Source organism: Pleurodeles waltl, chromosome 2_2 (assembly GCF_031143425.1).
Source record: "Pleurodeles waltl isolate 20211129_DDA chromosome 2_2, aPleWal1.hap1.20221129, whole genome shotgun sequence".
Taxonomy (NCBI): domain Eukaryota; kingdom Metazoa; phylum Chordata; class Amphibia; order Caudata; family Salamandridae; genus Pleurodeles; species Pleurodeles waltl.
The window spans coordinates 1,150,601,946-1,150,623,156 of NC_090439.1; the positions used below are offsets into that span (position 1 = coordinate 1,150,601,946).

The 21,211-nt window shown below is 44.6% G+C and overlaps 1 long non-coding RNA gene across 1 annotated transcript in view; it reads right to left on the reverse strand.

Moving 5' to 3' along the window:
• Positions 1–252: 252 nt before the first annotated feature.
• Positions 253–21,211, reverse strand: part of LOC138274895 (uncharacterized) — a 153,095-nt gene continuing 132,136 nt past the window's right edge. Inside the window, exons 3-4 of the long non-coding RNA XR_011200398.1 lie at positions 18,611–18,764; positions 253–1,152 (exon numbers count right to left, since the gene is read on the reverse strand). This is a non-coding gene — a long non-coding RNA (uncharacterized lncRNA). The remainder of the gene's footprint in view (positions 1,153–18,610; positions 18,765–21,211) is intronic.

Sequence of the window (21,211 nt, forward strand, 5' to 3'; positions counted from 1 at the left end):
TGAATAACTAAATCTGAATAGTTTTATCATTCGTATTTCCTGTATGAATTTAGGTAGTTTTAAAACAAGCCCTTCAAAGCATTTAAGTTGTTTAGTCTTTACTAACATGCATGTAAAAATCATTGGTATATTGTACATTACTTTAAATTGATAGTCACACACAAATTAGTCAATACCCAATAATATTTTATTTACAAAAATCAGAAACAAAAACTATCTATTTCATTCTGAGAAAATGAAATTACTGTGAAGGTGAAACATGAATGTTGAGACACAAATTATAAATATTGGAAGTTGCAAACAAGTAACCATGAATCTGTAAGGTAATGCAAAACAAAATATGGAAATAGGTAAATGATGATCACTCACAGGAGGCAATTGTTTTTTGTGCAATTTGTTGGTGGTTTTATATGGTATTTTTGCCAATTCAGCCAAATGATTGACCTTTCCTAATAGCCACTGGAGCTGCCTCAGTTGGTCCAGAGGCGGTGGTGACAACTGTACCCACAGGCAGCAATATCTACCTTCCTGAAGAGAAGTGCTAACCTGCACCACCGCTAGATGTAAAGTCTGGAGACTCAAATGCTGCTCAATCAAGTCATACCATCAATGACATGTCAAGATGGCCCTGATTAATCTTGCTTTGGGACCACAACAGATAATTGTGGGCCCTTTATAGGTCTAGTATCTGGCCAAAATGATTAGCCACACCTAAGAGAATGACTCACTCTATGAGGCAATGGGCCAACACCCCCAGTCAACTTCCCTGCTGGAGAAACAGCACCAATTGTCTGTCCCTGGCCCTGTGGCTCTCTGTGTCTAGCTTAGGATATAGTATACCCTGGTTGACCAAACTTTAGAGAACAATGGAAGCTGGTGCCAGGACAGGGGTAGCCACAAGAACAGGTGGAATAGGGACACAGGGCTGCATGTTCACAATGGGACTGTCTATTTGTGCTTGGCCCTGGGGTGCTGGTTGCTGACTTCCTAAAATGGTGAGGTGGGTTGTCTGAGTTTTCTGGCTCACTTTGCCGGATGGGCCTGGCTGTTCTTCAAGCTCAGCTGCATGAGTAGATATAGACCAGCTCCCAGAGACTTCACAGTGTTCTTCAGTAGGCAGAGTAGTTGATGACACATTTTGTTGTTGTCTGCCTAATAAAGACAAATACAATTATGAATTTTGAAATTGTGTTATATTTTAATTATTACAATGAATCCCAATATGTTTATGGAGGGATTATTACTTCCAAAGTTAAATACCTAATAACATGGTCTTAGAACAACTTCTCCATACTTAATATGAGTTACACAAGAAATTCTAAAATAAATTATTATATCCCTGTTAGCACTTCCACACACACACACACAATGTGGAGAACAAAACAATACTCATTGATAACTTCAATGTTAGTTAAGTGTAAAGTTTTTGAATCATAACCATTATGGTTAGAATAGGCCCGATGTAATAATGGGAACACTTTAAACGTGCATATAATGCTGGATGGGGACTATTTAAATTAGCTTCTAAGTAAAACGTTTGAGATTGACATATAGTTCTTACCTGTACATCTATAGTCTAAAAAATACACTGGCCCATGACTCTGTAGCTATTTTGAAATACTAGGCTGAAACACCCATTGCATAACAAACTGAACTCTTGTAAGAAAAAGCAGTTCAGAGTATAGCACAGGTAGCTTATCTCTTACTGTTTCAATGTCCATTCTTAACTGTAGAAAAATATAACAATAAATGTTTCTTTATCAATTTACTAACTAATGGAAACTTTTTTGCAAACACACATTAAGAATACTATATAAGATCAGGTTTGATTATAAACTAATGATACACTCTGTCCACTGTACCACTGCCAACCTTTTGCCAACGTGCTTGTGCTCTCTGTCCCCTAAGCACAGTAATATTGGTTTATCCCCAATTGGCATATTTAATTTGCGTATAAGTAGGGGTGGGCAAAACTCTGGAGATTCACTCTGTGGAATTCTGCACAGTTACATAAAAACTGCAAGATTCTGTGGAGTTCTGTGAGTGGGCAGATGCTTAGCAACAGAAGCTTGTTCCATGCTGAGAAATCAACACAAATGGCCCCATGTGATAGGCCAGAGGGTGCTGCTGTTCCAGATTGTTTTACTGTTGCTCGAGTAGATTTTGTATGCTAATGGCAGCTTTCTCAATGCAAACTTTCGTGATCGCCATCAACCCTCTTGCCTGGTGCTCTCCTTGCACAATACAATTGTGCTAGGGGATGCTAGTTCTCAGCCATGCTTGCCAACTTAGCATTGGCAAGCTACACTTTAAAAAAAAAACCTGCCATGCGGCAATCAGCAGACTGTGGCTGGTACTCTGAGTTGCATGCATAACATCCAGTGGCCAAAACTCCACTAACTCCACCGGCGGAGCGGAGTTTACCCCCAACCCTTAGTTATAAGTCTATAGTAAAGTGACACTATACACCCAGTGCCTGTAAAATGCAGTGGAGTGCAGCACTAATTGTGCCACTCACTTAAGTAGCCCTTCAAGCATGTCTCAGACCTGCCATTGCAGATCCTGTGCGTGCAGTTTACACTGCCATGACAACCTAGCAAATCAAGCCTTTTGCCATGATCAGACCTTCCCTTTTTATGTATATTTCACCCCTAAGGTAGGCCCTGGACAACTCAGAGGGCAGGGTGTTATGTTTTTAAAAGACTAGATATGTACTTTTAGGTTTTACATGTCCTGGTAGTGAAAAAAACTCCCAAATTAATTTTTCACTACTGCAAGGCCTATCTCCCCTATTGGATAACATTGGTATTGCCTTATTACATCTTATAATTGTAATTCACAATCTGGACGAGATAAGCTTTTTATGTTTGGTGTCTCTGGAATCACAATTTAAAATCACAACTTATGGTGACGTTGGATTTTAAGTTGCAGTTCTGAAAATGCCACTTTTAGAAAGTTGATGTGTTTTTACTTTAGCCAATTGGTGCCTGCTGCCTATCTCTGATCACATATCTGGGGTGGGTGACAGTTGGTCTTTGTGTATTACCCCTAGACAGCGACACATAATGGGAGCTTAGGTGCAACATGTTGGGCTATCCTGGGAGGTAGGAGCTGGCCACAGCCTCACTTACACCTGAATAGGCTGTGCCCAGTCCCCAGAAAAAGGGCTGTATAAGCCCCTTAAGGGAATCTGGAGGCAAGGCAAAAATGGGAGGCCCTCTGTGAACTTCAAAGGTCTGTCTTTGAAGTCTCCCCCACTTTAAAGGCCTAACTGGGTAGAAGTACTGGACTCTGACACCACCAACATAGTACACTCTTGAACCTGTGGATACTTTGCCAGGAATAAGGACTGATATGCTGCAGAAGCACTGCCACTCTGCTGGGCTGCTGTTTTGCTGGACTCCTGCTTTGCTCTGCTGACCTGTGCCCAATTCCATTTTGCCTGAGAGTGAAAAGGATTGGACCTACATCTCTTGAACCCAGATCCCAGAGGGACTCCAAAGGCTAGTTTGCTGGTCCCCTTATATGAAGTCACAGGGACATAACATACTTCCATGTACCCTGCTCCTGAACTGTGCCATCTGTGAGTATATCCTGCCAAGTGCCAGTCCTGGACCCTTAGACGTGAGCCTAACATGTTTGCTACAGCAAACTCTATGCATCCTCAGCTGTAGAAACAGAAACGATGCATTGCCACTAGTGTATGGAGAAAATTGATGCATTACCTTCATTGCGTGGTCAGAACCAGCACCTTCAGAACTGACAATGTAGCACTTTTCTGGGGCCAAGGTCCTCACATCTTCATTGATGGTAGCCTCGATAACAGTTCTCTGCATCTCATATACTGAGCTCATCAGAACCAATGCATTGCCTCACTTGCACATCAGATCCTTGATGTTGATGCAGTAGGTACTCACCTCTGGACTCATCAGAACCGATGCATAGCCTCCCTTCCACATCGGGTCCTTGATGTCGACACCATAGGAACTTGCACCACAGCCTTAATGCATTTCAGAATTGACGCACTGCTGCTATTGTGTGGAGAAAAGAGATGCATCCCCTCTACTGTGTGGTTCAGAACCAACACATTGCTCTGCAACCCGGATTTAAGGTACTTTTGAACTGCAGACCTAACTGGGTCCCTGTAGCAGGCTTGTATTCCATCATGGTCGGTCTGAACTTTTGATTTTGTTCCTGTCCGGTTTTACAAGATATCCCCTCTTGGGGCATCTTGCTTCTAAGAGCTATTTTAAAGTTTAATTTAAAAAAAAATCATAACTCAAGTTCTACTTATTATTTGTCGTATTGATCTTGTTTTATTTATTAAATCCTGCTCTGTTTTTCTAACCTTGTGTGGCATCTTTTTGTGTAGTGTTTTCACTGTTTTACTTTTTGAAGTGTTGCACAAATACTTTACACATTGCCTCTAAGTTATGCCTGCCTGCTCTGTGCCAAGCTACAGAGGGTGAGCACAGGTTAATTTCAGATTTGCTTGTGCCTTACCCTGACTAAGATTGTAGTTGTTGCTTGATCAGGCTCATACTCCAGTCAACCAACAACCCAATTTCTAACATTGACACACAAAGTACTTTGTTGGTGACTGCAGGTCCCAGGAGCCACTGCACCAGAGCAAAGCATGCCAGAGAATGAGGTCATCACAACCATGTCCTATAAAGAGCTACCCCTGACTCTGCTGCCCAGGACACAGAGTACTTAGTTGGGGGACTGCAGGTCCCAGGAGCCACTTGACTATAGCAAGATGTGCTGCAGGGGGTCACCACCACCATGCTCTATCTTATGCTGTCCTTGACCGCACTGAGCAGGACACCTAGAGTACGTTGGTCAGGACTACAGGTCCCCGAAGTCACTGCACCAAAGCGAGCCATGCTGAAGTAGTGGACGGAGCCAACACATGCTATTAAGCACTACCCCTTCCCCGCTACCTGTGACATGCCTGGCCAAAGCCCAGGCCAAAGTTGCTTATCTGTGCCTATCAGCACCTGAAAGAGGCCGTCTGGACCACGCTACTTTGCTTTGATTTCCTAGGAAATGTAGCTGATACAGTGGGGAAAATGAAATCAGCCTCTTAATGACTACTAAGGAGAACTCACTGACACAGGAGGGGACAGAGTTACCAAGTGCTATATGCACTGCCTCCTATCCCGCCAGGTGGGACATGCCTGGGTGAAACCCAGGCCAAGGCAGGCTTGTCTGTGCCTGTCAGCACCTAAAATAGGCCAGGCTGGGCCATTCTTCTTTCATTTGATTTCCTTTGAAGTGCAGCTGATATAGTGGAGGCTTCTGTATGACTGGGTAAGAAGGACTCAGTGACACACAATATTGTAACTTTTTTAACACTAATGAGTGCCATTAATGATGAAATCAGCAATGTGGAGGAGAAGATTGAGACTACTTAATGGGCAGTGAAGGTAACGGCCATTACTAAAGACTGTACTACTTCACCTGGTGACTGTCTGGTGGCACATCCATCTGTAGCCCTTATTTCATGTGCCATAAATATATTGCATGATAAATGACTCTTTGTCTATTGAGCTGGCTTCTCCTACTGGCCCCACCTCCGGGTCAAGAATTAAAAGCGGATAAGCGGAGCTCCTTCCCAAAAGTAAATGGGGATTTAGATGCACACGAAAAGATAATCAAGGAACAAGTGTTCCAGACCAAAAGGCAATGATATCTCAATCTTAAGGTAGCAGCTGCAAGAGATTAGAAATAACTACATTGGGGGTCATTCTGACTCCCGCCGGGCGCGGTCACCGCGCGCCCGGCGGGAGCCGCCAAAATACCGTACCGCGGTCGGAAGACCGCGGTGGGTATTTTGAGGTTTCCCCTGGGCTGGCGGGCGGCCTCCAAAAGGCCGCCCGCCAGCCCAGGGGAAAACGTCCTTCCCACGATGAAGCCGGCTCGTAATCGAGCCGGCGGAGTAGGAAGGTGCGACGGGTGCTACTGCACCCGTCGCATATTTCACTGTCTGCTAAGCAGACAGTGAAATACAAGCGGGGCCCTCTTACCAATGCCAATGGTAACAAATGCCAATGGCATGGGCACTGCAGGGGCCCCCAGGGGCCCCGCGACACCCCCTACCGCCATCCTGTTCCTGGCGGGCGAACCGCCAGGAACAGGATGGCGGTAGGGGGTGTCAGAATCCCCTCGGCGGCGCAGCAAGCTGCGCCGCCTTGGAGGATTCCAACGGGCAGCGGAAAACCGGCGGGAGACCGCCGGTTTTCTATTTCTGACCGCGGCCAAAGCGCCGCGGTCAGAATGCCCTGCGGGGCACCGCCAGGCTGTCGGCGGTGCTCCCGCCAACCGCGGGCCTGGCGGTCTAAGACCGCCAGGCTCGTAATGAGGGCCAAAGCCTTTTGTGAGGAATTCATTTCAGAAAGTTTTAAAAAGGATTACCTCTCTGTAGCTCACTAAAAGTACTTGTTTAAACTTAGTTGAATAATTTCAATCTTTCAGGCCAAATGCGGGTAACAGAGAATAACTTTATTACGCACCTGATACTCAAGTATTTCAAGCCTCAGCTGACTCAAGACCAAAAACAGGTGGTGTTGAGGTACCTCCTGCAGATATGCAGAACAAGTGTATAGCCCTGGATTATGGGTCTCAAACTTTGACCTCGAAGGCCCTGGTCTGTGGTTCTCAAAATTCTTGTTGGGGAACAGTCTGTGATAAAAATGTTTTACAGTTTTGGCCTCAGGCATTCTCATATGTATGGAAGAAGGTTCCACATCTCATACTGGAAAAGAATGAGAGGTGGAGTGAGCTGAGGAACAAAATGAAATATTGGATTTGCTCAATAATAAGAAGGTTTCATATACGGTATCAATATGTTCTGGGGCATCCTATGGAACGGGAAGGGTCCATAGATTGTTGTTACTTAGTAATTTAATAATAGATAGTACAGAACAGTTCTTGGCAAACAGAGCTTGTGATATGCTTCAAATAGAGTCCTGCCCACTGCCTGTTCTGCTTTACGTAGATGATGAATACTTGATGGCATGAGCTGGATATTCCTTACAGAGCCTTCTTGATCATTTCACTATCTTCCCTGACAATCTGGCTTTGGAGGTAAATTGTGGAAAGGCCTATATTATGAGAATTAGTCCGGCTAAGAAAAATGTTTGTACCCATTGTCTTAACTTTTAGGAGACCTTAACAACAGACACTTTTTCATAACTTGGTCTGCTCTTTAGTTGTCAAAACAATTGAAGACCCTTGTTGGAAATTAGAAGGCAATACTTTGACAAATCTGTTGTAGCAGTGTTCAGATTTGCATCCAGGCTAGGCACTAGGCCATTAAGAGAGATGATGATTGTGAGAAACTGGGGCTGATTGCAGAGGCCCCCTAACTTTTTGCCCCCATTTTCCACTTTATGCTGGTGTTTTCCTGACTCTGATGGTGCCCTGGGTACTGCTAACCAGTCCCAGGGCCTGTGCTCTGTGTAAAATGGATATGCAAATTAGGCTAATTATAATTGGCTAAGTTAACCTACCTATAAGTCCCTAGTATATGGTAGGGCATGTAGGTTTAGGGACCACAGCATAGGTGGTGCACACCTAGGTGCATTGCTGAGGTGCCCAGTGTCATTTTAAAAGCAAGCCTGCCTTGCTGGCTGCTTTTAAATTAAAGTTATATGCAAATTCGACTTTGGAATTAAAGGTACTTCCAAAGTCTTAAACTACCTTATTTTTACATATAAGTCACCCCTAAGGTGTGCCCTATGTGCCCCTAGGGCTGGGTGCCATGTAACTATAAGCAGGGACTTTATAAAAATAGATTTATAAGCCCTGGTGAGGTAAAAACAGCCAAATTCGTTTTTCCCTCATTGAAGTAAATGGCCTTCATAGGCTAGAATGGGCAGACTTTATTTTAAATTTTAAAGTCTCCTTAAATGTTACATACCAAGAATTTGGTATCAAATTGATTGTTATAATAAATCCCACAACTTCCAGTTGTTGGATTTAATATAACTAGTGCAGGTAAAAAGTTTAGACTTTACCTAAAAAGTTGCCAATTTCAGCTCTGCATTGTTTTTGCTGCTGTGCTCTGATTGGCCAGCCTGCAGCAGCTTCTGCCAGGCTACTTTAATGAGGTGTGAAGTGGCCTGACTTCACACAAAGGAATGTGCTTGGGGGAGAGAATCTCCCCTCAGCAGATGGGGAAGCAGGAAGGGGGAGGGCTGCCAAACTGGTCTTCAAAGGCAGAGAAGGACATTTGCAGCACCCAGCAACACCCCCACATCCTGCAACCCCAGACAGCTAGGTGCCCCCTTGATTAGATTAGGAGAGGGCAGGAGAGGGGTGTGTTTATGATTTTTAGCCACACCAGTGGGTGGGCTCAGCCAGATCTCTCCTCTAAAAATCAGATTCATCCATTTTGGATTTTTAGAGACTGTTGCCTTCTGGGATGGATTTTTGCCACACTTCCCAGGAAGTGGTCATCACAGGGGGACGACCCTGTCCCTGATTGGAGGACCAGGGCCCCCCTGCTTTTCACCCAGGAGCAAGGATAAAACTGGCAGACCTGCACCCACGCCTCAGATCCCCACCAAATTTCAAGAAGAAAGAACTACAAGGAGAAGAAGGACTGCCCTGCTGGACCCCTGGCCTGCACCTGGACCCTGCACTCAGAAAGACTGCACCAGCTGCACACTTGGGCTTCACCACAAGAAGGACTTTGCCTGGCTTCCACTGGTTCAAGGAGGGACTCCCTGTTTGCTACAGGTGAAAAATTGCTAACCAGAGTCCCCTGCACCAACTCCTGAAAAAGTGACCAGCTGACCACTGCCCAGTGGCCAAAAAGGAGTTTGCGCCAGGTGCACTCTGGGAGTTGAAGTCCGCACTTCCCAAGGACCATCACAGAACTTCTGGACCCTTGGGGTGAGCTGTGGACCCCAAAAGAACCTTAAAAGAACATCTGAGTGAAGCCCCAGAAGTTTGGAAAAGATTGGAGAAATTTTAGAAAAAAGCTCCATAAAGTGATCGACTCGACGCGGAAATTCTAGCCGGCTTGCCTCAACCGCGACCCGGCCTGACTTCGTGGTTCGTCCCGGTCAAGAAAAACATCCGAAAAAAAAGACTAAGTCCGAACGTAAAAAGTTGACCGGGACCTTCCAGCCATCGTATCCGAGAAGGGCTCCACGGACGTCGGATCAAGATCCAGGTTTACCCCGGTCGAAGGATTTTCATCTCGAAAAAACGACTAAGTCCGAAGGTAGAAATCACCACCGAGGAAACCGACTTCGCGTATCCGGACAAGGGCTCCAGGAGGTCGGATCCAACTGGCAGGTTCGTCCCGGTGAAGAAAAACTTCAAAATAAAGACTAAGTCAGAAGGTAACTTTTTAACCGAGGCTTCCCGCGACCTGTATCCGAGCAGGGCTCCATCGCGGTCGGCCTGAAAGTTTGACTTTGTCCCGGTCCTGGTGCAACCAGATGACCCGATTGGCGCTTTTTGTTTCTAAGCGCTAGAAAATAATAATACTTTAAAAATTCATATCTCCGGTTCCCCTGAACCGATTTTAATCGTTTTTGTGTCATTTTAAAGATAAAAATATAAGCTATTTTTATAAATTGGTTTTGGATTTTTAAACTGTTTCCTGTGTTTTATTTAATTACTGTTTTGTGATATTTGAATGCTTTACACTTTGTCTCCTAAGTTAAGCCTTGACGCTCGATGCCAAGCTACCAAGGGTAGAGCTGGGATTAATTTACTGAGACCTAACTGTACTTTTGTGGAGGTTTGTGGCTTGTTGCTAGGTGTAGGTACCTACCTGCCCTACCAATAACCCATTTTCCAACATAATTGGAAGCAGCGACGGGATCCTGTACTTGTGTTCAATATCACGTTACAGTTTTAAATAAAACAAATTAAAAATCCTTTAAATTGTCCTAGTGCAAAAATTGTTTTTAATTTTTAATTTTAAATTTTTTTTTAAAATTAATTTGGATTAATTTCAATTATTGAATTTTTGTAATTTTTCTAAATTCTTGTTTCCAATTTTTGCAAAAAGTTTTTGTTGACACAAAACTAGGGAACCATGGAGCTTGATCTGGCTAGCCTACCCACACTGACAGTAGTCCAGCTTAGGGGGTTGTGTATTGAGAGGGGGTTGCCTGCAACCCCTAATCTCAGGAAGGAAATCCTGATTAAATCCCTGACAGCATGGGCTGAGGCCCAAGAGGTAGAGACAGAGGAAGCTCCAGAGTAGGAACCAAAAGAGGATGATGCTAACTCTAACCACTCAGGGGAGGAAAGGCATCAGACCCCAAGTGAGGAAGAGGAGGAACGGTCCTCACTGGACACAGTCACTAGGGGCAGACCCAAAGCTAGTGGTAGGAAGAGGGTCCTTTCAGGAGGAGAGAACCCATCCATCAGGGAAAGAGAGCTGGAAGCCCAGCTAGCCTACATAGCTTTGGAAGCAGAGAAGCTGGCCCTAGAGAAGAAAAAGTGGGCATACAAAGAAAAAAGAGATGGAAGCAGCGATAAAGAAGCTGAGGTGTCCATGGGTGGGGGAGTTTGCCCCAGATTACCCAAGGGGGTAGTTCCTGCTTATATAGAGGGGGATGACATAGATAAGTGGCTAGGGGCCTTTGAGAGGGCACTCCAAATGAGAAGGGTTAAGCCTCAATACTGGGGTTCCCTTTTGTGGGAGTTGGTCCCCAACTCAGGGAGGGATAGGCTTCTGACCTTAAGGGGGGAGGAGGCAGATTCATACCCTAGTATGAAGAGGTGCTTAGTCAAGAAGTTTGGTCTGACCCCAGAGCAATATAGAATGAAGTTCAGGGACACCCAGAAGGTCAGTACCCAGTCTTGGGTTGACTTTGTGGACACCTCACTAAAGGCACTAGAGGGCTGGATTATTGGCAACAAAGTAAATACTTATGAGGGGTTATACAATCTGATCATGAGAGAGCACATCTTGACCAATTGTATCCAAGAAAGGTTACGCCAGCATCTAGTGGACTCTAAGCTGACCAACCCTAGAGAGCTAGGGGAGGCAGCTGATGAGTGGTTGAGAACCAGGGTGGTTGTCAAGTCCCAGGGGGGAGACTCCAAGAAGGGGGGGACAGGTCCCCAAAAACCTAAGGAGGGAGGTGGTAAGCCCACCACAGAGACTCCCTCTGTACCCCAGAACCCTAAGAAGGAGGAGAGTAAATCCCACTCCCACTCTGACATGCAGAGACAGGGAGACCCAGGGTTAAAAAAGCTCTTGGACAGTAGGGCTTGCTTTGACTGTCAGCAGACAGGTCACTTCAGAGGAGATGCAGCCTGTCCAAAGAAGGTGGTTAGCACTGGGCTGTCCAGTGTAGCCATAGAGGAGGATTCCTCAGATGATGAAGTCCTCCTAGCATTGAGCTGGGAGACAGGACCAGATGGTAAGCTGGTGATCCCTGAGGGTGGGAGTAGGCACTTCCACCACATTCAAGTGAATGGGATCCCTACCACTGGCCTGAGAGACACCTGTGCCAGTCACACTGTAGTGAGTGACCGGTTAGTGACCCCAGACATGTATGTCCCAGGAAAGACAAAGAAAGTCAGGATAGCCACAGGGGAGGTCACCTCCAAACCTGTAGCCATAGTGCCCCTAGAGAGGGAGGGTATCCTTGACTGGATTAGGGTGGTAGTCAGTGCTGACCTTCCCCTAGATTGTATCCTGGGCAATGACGTCCCAGAGGTGAGTCTGATCACAGATGGGGTGGTCGCCCAGGGCGCCCCCCCAACCCAAAGTCCTGGGGAGTCAGTCCCTACAGTTAGGAGACAGGGGTCCCCAAGAAAAGGAAAGAAGAAAAGGAAGGGTAGGCCACTCTTAAAGAGAGTTCCAGGGAGCCAAGGGCCCTCTGCCCCAGTAAGGGGGGAGCCCAATGTTGGCACTGGTGAGGCCTCACCTGACCCCAAGGAAGTCCTGAGTAGTCAGGCAGCTGTCCAGATGCAGGGTGTTGCCCCTGCACTGACAGAAGGGAGAGTGGAAGGAGGGTGTCTGCCACAGGAGGTGGTAGCCCCCCACTCTAGACAGCAAGAGGGGTACCAGGACCCCAAAGATGCCCCTAAAGCAGCTCAGCCACCTGTCAGTGGAGAGCTTAGGGTGTGGTTCTGGGTACTGACAGCTGTCAGTAGCCTCTGCTGGGTGCTGGCCTTCCTGGCAGCACTGTACTTGGCCTGGGAGGCAGACCCCAGGGCCAATAGCAAAGTAGGCCCCCTGACCCTATTGGTCATGGTGGGGTTGCTCAAGTGTTGGGTGACCTCTTTGGGTAAGCTAGGTGTTGCCCTAGCAAAGTTAGGAGTAGGGGAGGTGGGCACCTCACTACCCAAGTTGGCAGAGAGAGAGGAGGAAGACCCCCCTAGAGGGAAGTTTCAGTTTGAAATGGGTCCTTTCATTGTTGGGGTGGGTTCACTACCCAGAGGGAGAGACCCTGACAGGAGGATGTAAGGCAGAGTAGGCCCTGCAAAGGGACAGCCAGTTTTCTTCACTGTCTTCCTCGCCTAACAAGCCAGGAAGACTCTCCCAGGGTTGGGCTGAGTCTCCTGGGCGTGTGGGCTGGGGGGGGGTTGTGTGAGAAACTGGGGCTGATTGCAGAGGCCCCCTAACTTTTTGCCCCCATTTTCCACTTTATGCTGGTGTTTTCCTGACTCTGATGGTGCCCTGGGTACTGCTAACCAGTCCCAGGGCCTGTGCTCTGTGTAAAATGGATATGCAAATTAGGCTAATTATAATTGGCTAAGTTAACCTACCTATAAGTCCCTAGTATATGGTAGGGTATGTAGGTTTAGGGACCACAGCATAGGTGGTGCACACCTAGGTGCACTGCTGAGCTGCCCAGTGTCATTTTAAAAGCAAGCCTGCCTTGCTGGCTGCTTTTAAATTAAAGTTATATGCAAATTCGACTTTGGAATTAAAGGTACTTCCAAAGTCTTAAACTACCTTATTTTTACATATAAGTCACCCCTAAGGTGTGCCCTATGTGCCCCTAGGGCTGGGTGCCATGTAACTATAAGCAGGGACTTTATAAAAATAGATTTATAAGCCCTGGTGAGGTAAAAACAGCCAAATTCGTTTTTCCCTCATTGAAGTAAATGGCCTTCATAGGCTAGAATGGGCAGACTTTATTTTAAATTTTAAAGTCTCCTTAAATGTTACATACCAAGAATTTGGTATCAAATTGATTGTTATAATAAATCCCACAACTTCCAGTTGTTGGATTTAATATAACTAGTGCAGGTAAAAAGTTTAGACTTTACCTAAAAAGTTGCCAATTTCAGCTCTGCATTGTTTTTGCTGCTGTGCTCTGATTGGCCAGCCTGCAGCAGCTTCTGCCAGGCTACTTTAATGAGGTGTGAAGTGGCCTGACTTCACACAAAGGAATGTGCTTGGGGGAGAGAATCTCCCCTCAGCAGATGGGGAAGCAGGAAGGGGGAGGGCTGCCAAACTGGTCTTCAAAGGCAGAGAAGGACATTTGCAGCACCCAGCAACACCCCCACATCCTGCAACCCCAGACAGCTAGGTGCCCCCTTGATTAGATTAGGAGAGGGCAGGAGAGGGGTGTGTTTATGATTTTTAGCCACACCAGTGGGTGGGCTCAGCCAGATCTCTCCTCTAAAAATCAGATTCATCCATTTTGGATTTTTAGAGACTGTTGCCTTCTGGGATGGATTTTTGCCACACTTCCCAGGAAGTGGTCATCACAGGGGGACGACCCTGTCCCTGATTGGAGGACCAGGGCCCCCCTGCTTTTCACCCAGGAGCAAGGATAAAACTGGCAGACCTGCACCCACGCCTCAGATCCCCACCAAATTTCAAGAAGAAAGAACTACAAGGAGAAGAAGGACTGCCCTGCTGGACCCCTGGCCTGCACCTGGACCCTGCACTCAGAAAGACTGCACCAGCTGCACACTTGGGCTTCACCACAAGAAGGACTTTGCCTGGCTTCCACTGGTTCAAGGAGGGACTCCCTGTTTGCTACAGGTGAAAAATTGCTAACCAGAGTCCCCTGCACCAACTCCTGAAAAAGTGACCAGCTGACCACTGCCCAGTGGCCAAAAAGGAGTTTGCGCCAGGTGCACTCTGGGAGTTGAAGTCCGCACTTCCCAAGGACCATCACAGAACTTCTGGACCCTTGGGGTGAGCTGTGGACCCCAAAAGAACCTTAAAAGAACATCTGGGTGAAGCCCCAGAAGTTTGGAAAAGATTGGAGAAATTTTAGAAAAAAGCTCCATAAAGTGACCGACTCGACGCGGAAATTCTAGCCGGCTTGCCTCAACCGCGACCCGGCCTGACTTCGTGGTTCGTCCCGGTCAAGAAAAACATCCGAAAAAAAGACTAAGTCCGAACGTAAAAAGTTGACCGGGACCTTCCAGCCATCGTATCCGAGAAGGGCTCCACGGACGTCGGATCAAGATCCAGGTTTACCCCGGTCGAAGGATTTTCATCTCGAAAAAACGACTAAGTCCGAAGGTAGAAATCACCACCGAGGAAACCGACTTCGCGTATCCGGACAAGGGCTCCAGGAGGTCGGATCCAACTGGCAGGTTCGTCCCGGTGAAGAAAAACTTCAAAATAAAGACTAAGTCAGAAGGTAACTTTTTAACCGAGGCTTCCTGCGACCTGTATCCGAGCAGGGCTCCATCGCGGTCGGCCTGAAAGTTTGACTTTGTCCCGGTCCTGGTGCAACCAGATGACCCGATTGGCGCTTTTTGTTTCTAAGCGCTAGAAAATAATAATACTTTAAAAATTCATATCTCCGGTTCCCCTGAACCGATTTTAATCGTTTTTGTGTCATTTTAAAGATAAAAATATAAGCTATTTTTATAAATTGGTTTTGGATTTTTAAACTGTTTCCTGTGTTTTATTTAATTACTGTTTTGTGATATTTGAATGCTTTACACTTTGTCTCCTAAGTTAAGCCTTGACGCTCGATGCCAAGCTACCAAGGGTAGAGCTGGGATTAATTTACTGAGACCTAACTGTACTTTTGTGGAGGTTTGTGGCTTGTTGCTAGGTGTAGGTACCTACCTGCCCTACCAATAACCCATTTTCCAACAATGATTATATATACTAACAAACGTGTGTCTGGGGTGTGTTATGGGGCAAACATTTGGGGTTTTTCTAACATGGATAATCTTCAGCAAGTAAAAGATAAGTGTTTAAAAATATGTCAGCTGTTCCTTCCAGTTGTTCCAACTTCCTATGTAATGGCAAATTAGGCAGACCATTTATTGAGGACAGAATTCATTTAGTCCTTTTATTACTCTGGCGAGCTGGCTGGATGAGAGCAGCAGCATCACTGAATAAAAATATAATTTGTGACTGTTTTCCTTTGGTTGGTTTGGCTAATAAATACCATGGTTGAATTTAAAATAAATCATGGGAGTTTCCAAATATGTTGATGATCCAGAAACTATGGGAGGAAGTAATCACTCACCTTTGGTAATGGTCTTTCTAGTGGATACTCTACCTATCAGCAGTTTCCTCTGATATCTCAGGTGCCAGAGTGGAGAAGGAAACATTAGACATGGCTCAACAGCCCCATTAAGGACGCTGGCTAAATATCCAAGTTAGAAGTGGAGTTGAGCTGCTATCACTGAAGCCATAGGGCCCACTTCAGCACCTTGATGTCAGTTCTTGCCTAATTTCAACTGTGCCTTTCAAGGTGGAGATGAAATAGGATATTTGTAGCAAATTAAATTAATATCTTATTAAGAGGCCTATGACCTTCCTACACAACAGGGAAGGTGGTGTAACTGAGGAAATTACAGGTAGAGGGAGTATCCACCAGAAAGATGATTACTGAAGGTAAGTAACTATGCTGATGGATACTTCTTCCTGCAGTTTCCTCACCTCTCAATATATTTCAAAGTAGTACAACTCCTAGAGGGAGGTCGGGAGGAAGGTCAAGTGAGAAAATCCTGGAGAACTGAGTAAACAAAATGGCCACTCTTCTCACCTGACAATGCAACAATGTTTACCAAAGGTATGAAAGGAGGCCCATGTCACTGCTCTGAATATCTCAGTCACCAGACCACCACTGGCCAGGACTGCAGTGAAAGGGTTCACCCTGGTGGAATGTATAGTAGAATCTAGCAGAACAAAATTGTTTTCTGAACTTCCTTCCCTTTCTTGCTGCCCATGCCCCTCTGAATAGCTGGTTGTCAGACCTAATCTCTTTTGTGCAATCAATACCTGACCACAGGCTTGGGGTCCAGCCTTTGTACAATGTTCCTGCTCCTTCGTAGGCTAAGATGAGCAACAAAAGATGGGCAGGGTGACCTAATGATCCATATGGAAGAGAGTAACGACCTTTGGCAAGGAAGCTGCATTACTTCTGAGGACAAGCTTGTCTGAAAAGATGCATATAAATAGTGGATGATTGCCCTGGGCCTGTAGCTCACTGACCCACCTCACTGAGGTCACAGCAACCATCTAGCCCTGCTTAGATTATGTGTTTGGAAGCATCCTTACGATTGTGAAAGGAAAATGGTGGTGAAGATCACTACCATGCAGCCATGTTCCACAGTGAATAAGTGGATCGTCCCAGTAGGCATGGGGCATTAAGGAGTTCAGCACCAAGCTGTGTGCAGACAAGACTTTTTTAAATACCCCTACTAAAATCTGCACTTTCCTATTTTCTTGATGGGTAGGGAAGGATCATTGGTTCAACTTGGTTGTAGAGGTGTCCTTCACAGCTAACCTTCCATGGAACAGTGAACGGAAAGATATGCTGGCTCCCAAGGATGTGACTACTGATCAGTTGACAGCAAAACACCTATCTATTGTCTGTAGAGAACTTAGATGATGCAGAGGAGCAGGAGGCAGACCATGATCTGATCATCTACCTGGACCTACACATCCTATGGCATTCATACCTGCTCTGGACCATAAAATGTCTGTATTCCCTCTCTTTGAGGGTTTTCAGATTCATCCATTGTCACAGGTCACAAGATGGCTACTGCTTGGAGCTGAGGTGCCACAGACAGTCATAATGTGGGTCAGTGATCAACATTTGGCCTTCGAATCTGCATCAGGGTTCTGATAGATACTTTTCCCTGCAGATTCCTAACCTTCAAGATCCTCACTTTCCGAATATCCCAGGTAGGAGACTGGTTCCAGAAACCTTTCCAATAGCTTCTCCTCACCAGTAGGGGGTGCTGGATCTGCACTAGCTCATCAAGGATGGCATAAAAGAGCCAGAACAATGCACTTGAGGTTATCCTCATCCATTAGGTAACAAGCTAAGCCATCATTGCACCAGGAGGTGTCACGTGGTGTAGAGCTGAGAAATCAAATATGCTTCATTGTGGGCTTATATATGGTCAATATAAAGGAGTTTGACTGCTGTCCTCTTTCTGAAACTCTGCTTTTAAATGTGAAGAAACATTGCAGTATATGCCACTGCTGCAATTGAGGCTGCATTTGAGCAGTCCTATCTGGCAGATGTAGCTGGTTACCTCATGGTAAAATCATTTTAAAAGGATAAATGGCCTGCCACCCGGGGAATTACCCTGCTCTGTATAACCATCCATTCCACGTAGTAGCCAAAAAGGATTTGCATCTCAGAAGCAACATCCTGCAATTGTGCTTATACATCACTTGAGAAGCCAGTCATTCTCATTCTCTTGAATAAGTTGTGATACAACACCGCTAGAAAGATCATGGAATGTTGCACAAAATCTACAGTGTGTAAATCTATCTGCATGTACTGTTGTGTGGCATATATGCTGCCATATAAGAGTTCCAACTAGTTTTACACAATTGACTGGACAATTTTCAGCCTGATTTAGAGTTTGGCTGAGAGGGTACTCCATTGCAACTGCAATGGAGTACACTTACCACCAAACTGATGATCCACCCATTTCATTTAGGTTCGGACAGACCTTCAGTATATCCGTGGTAGGGAACACTCTCTGCCATTGACATATACTTACAATAGCTCAACGAAGTAAGGGCCATCGGAGGTTTGACCACTTGACCACCAACCCGAGTGGGCAGTCAAGTGCTCAGTTTGCTCGGTTTTACCTGTCAGCCACCACCAGGTAAAATCTGACAGCAAGGGGAAGTAAACACTGCAAAATGACCCCTGCAGTGTAAGAGACACCTCCCATAGTGCAGGGGTCATTAATCTGTTTTTTAATTTCAAAAACAAAATCCTGCTTTGTGATTTTGGTTTTGAAAAAAAAAATGAATGACAAATGTACCATCATGTTGACTGATGCATCTATCAAACTTTTAATACATTGACAAGAAATGCAGTGACAGCAGTTCCTGCCAATGTACGAGATGTCCACTGGTCTGGTAGACTTCTCTAGATTTGAAAGATGGGTACTCCATCAGCGTGGCAGAGTATTTTACTCCTTTACCCTGATGGAGTATAGAGAGTTCTTCTTTGGCTAAATTGCCCTCTTAGTTAGATCCTCAAAGTTACCCATTAAGGTAAGCAAAAGCCCTGGAAGAGCTCCAAAATAATCACCCATTGCTAGCTAAAGGACATAAAGATCTGGATAAACTTGCCCACAATACCTAAAACACAGTCACCCAGTTAACTTGTCTCTTTTTCCACAGATACATAGGCAATAATCCCCTCAATCACATTCTTACCTTTAATGCCCAATACTGTATTTTGCTGATGGTGGTCTTGGATTTGGAAATTTTAATGAGTTACACAGAGAGGTGTTGCAGCAGAACATGTAAACATCAGGTCCTGTCAGTGTGCTGCAGCTAGCAGCACAGCTTTGGCTGAAGAAATAATTCTCTTGAAATAAAAAATAAAACTTGTTACAGATTCCATTTATTTTCACTGCTACACAACGGATGTTCATTTCTACATTTGATTCACTGATAGACAAATAACAAGTAACCTTATATAATGTGGCTGCATTCCCATTCAGTGGCACCTCTTGACATCTTTGAAAGTGCTTTGGTGGCATAAATATCCTTGGAGATGGATTTAAGATTAGAAAATGCTACTGACAGTAATGATTAGATATATTTGCAAAAGTATGTTTGGTTCACTCCATTTGCCTGGTCAAATGCAACATGTGTAATCAGTACTCACTCTCCTTCCAGAGGTGACAAAGGTTACACCTTGGGCCCATAGCTGAAGGCATCCTTCACACCATTCTTCAGATATCTAATCTATCTCATCCCTCTGGTGCTTCACATTCAAAATACTCTGTTCTATACCGTTCTATTGATGCAGCTCTAACACTTCTTCCCCATCTTCATCGTCTTTTGCTCTTCAACTTTGGCTGCATTTCCCTACTTCCTTCTTCTTTCATTCTTTCTTGTTTTTGAATTTGTTTTTTGACGTTTTGGAACTCTTCTTCCTGTAACTTTGCTGCCCCGCCTTTTGCACACCTCTGACTTGAAGTGAATTCTTAATTGCATGTATTCACTTTTGAAATGACTTGTTTATGTTTATTTACATTGGTTTTGCAAAGTTCCTTGTAAGAGGGTGAATTTCCTCAATTGTTGGTTTGCTGTAAGGTTTGCTGACACCACCTAATGCTGTGATATATAAGAATGTAAAACAGAAAAATGAACTTGTGTGGCAGAGGAAAAAAGTCAGCGAGAATGTAACCAGTGACAATAAGGGGCTGAAGGTAATATGCACTGTGGGGAAATGTAAAATAAAACTCATTCAATTCTATCTACCAATTCTTGGTCCTTAATATGTGACCAAGTGGGTTACACTGTTAATTGAATTGTGGATTAAACTAAGGGCCTAATTTAGATCTTGACAGAATAGGGCCTGCCGTGGATTTTCTGCCAGATAATCCCTCTGCTGACTAGGCAGTCTGCCCAATCTGTTTAGATGCTGGCAGGCCCATAGACGAAAGTCCTTCGGTGAACTGCCATCACCACCAGAATTTTACACCAGCATCGAAAGCAACATAGGCATCAGTGGTTCGCAGTGGGACCACAGTTGATTTTACTACCAGGCCAATCACGATGTGCCTTCCCGCCAGTGTAACTGTGGTGACTAAACTCTACACCTGAGGAGTCGGATAAGCTTGAAACTCACCCTTTTCTCTTCTTTTCACTTCCCTTGCCGCAATGGACCAGATCAAAAAAGTCCTGCATTTGCTGCTGATAGTGGAGCAAGACACAAATCAACCCCGTTGTTGCAAGAAACAAAGCTCAGTGACTGTATTACCTATTACCAACGAATTGTCTATGTGCATTTGCTCGTGACTTGTCCATGTTTAAAAAGTACTTGCAAGCAATAGTACAATGATGTGTAATACATATGTGTGTGTAATGTGGTTGTTTAAGAAGTTTAATGGACACCTACACAAAAAGTCACATTAATGTCTAATTTGAAATTTGTCCACACAGGTGTGCTTAATCATTTTCCCTAAATGTCTATATCAGATACATTAACAGTACACATTACTGTAACTACATATATCCAATATAATAATGGAATTGCACTACAGAATGCAACAAGTGGGTTTACACAAACTGCACCTCCAATATCACCTCTAAACTTTAAATTTGTTATAGATGTATTAATGTCAATAGATGGGTTTACACAGCATGTACATCCAATGTCACCTCTAAACTTTAAACATGTCGTAGATGTATTAATGTCACGTCTCTCCTTGTCTAGTGCATTTTTTGTATATCATTAGATTTCATTTAACTCAAAAGTTGTTTGTTTTCATGTGTAATGCAAATGTGTTTATCATTAACACTTCTCAATTTTAAATCAGCACACTTACATTCACAAGTTACAGAACTATGAACATGTTCAATTTTGGTGTAATTGTCCATCATCATGATGAATGCTTACACCAAAATCACATGTATGCACTACACAAATATGTTAAAAGTAAAACATGTTTTTTTCAATGTCACAAATGAAATTAAGTTCATGTTACTCACTTTTTCATCAATAACATTGACATCAATCAATACGTTTTACTCAATAAATAATGTCCGGACAAAATTTGTGAATTTACAAATCTTTATTCTCAAATGAGATACGTCTCGCAAAAAATAAATGTAAAAAAAGTCCAATAATGCATCAAATTTTGTTTATTTTTACCCAATAACGTGTCTCTTAATTTGTAGGTCTGGGCAGAGTTCACAGAGTTCTGCTATGTCGAACTCCGCGAAGTGACAAAAAAACTCTACCACGATACGCGGAGTTCTGCAAGCGGTGGAGTGCGTTAGGTCACACCATTCATGTTGATT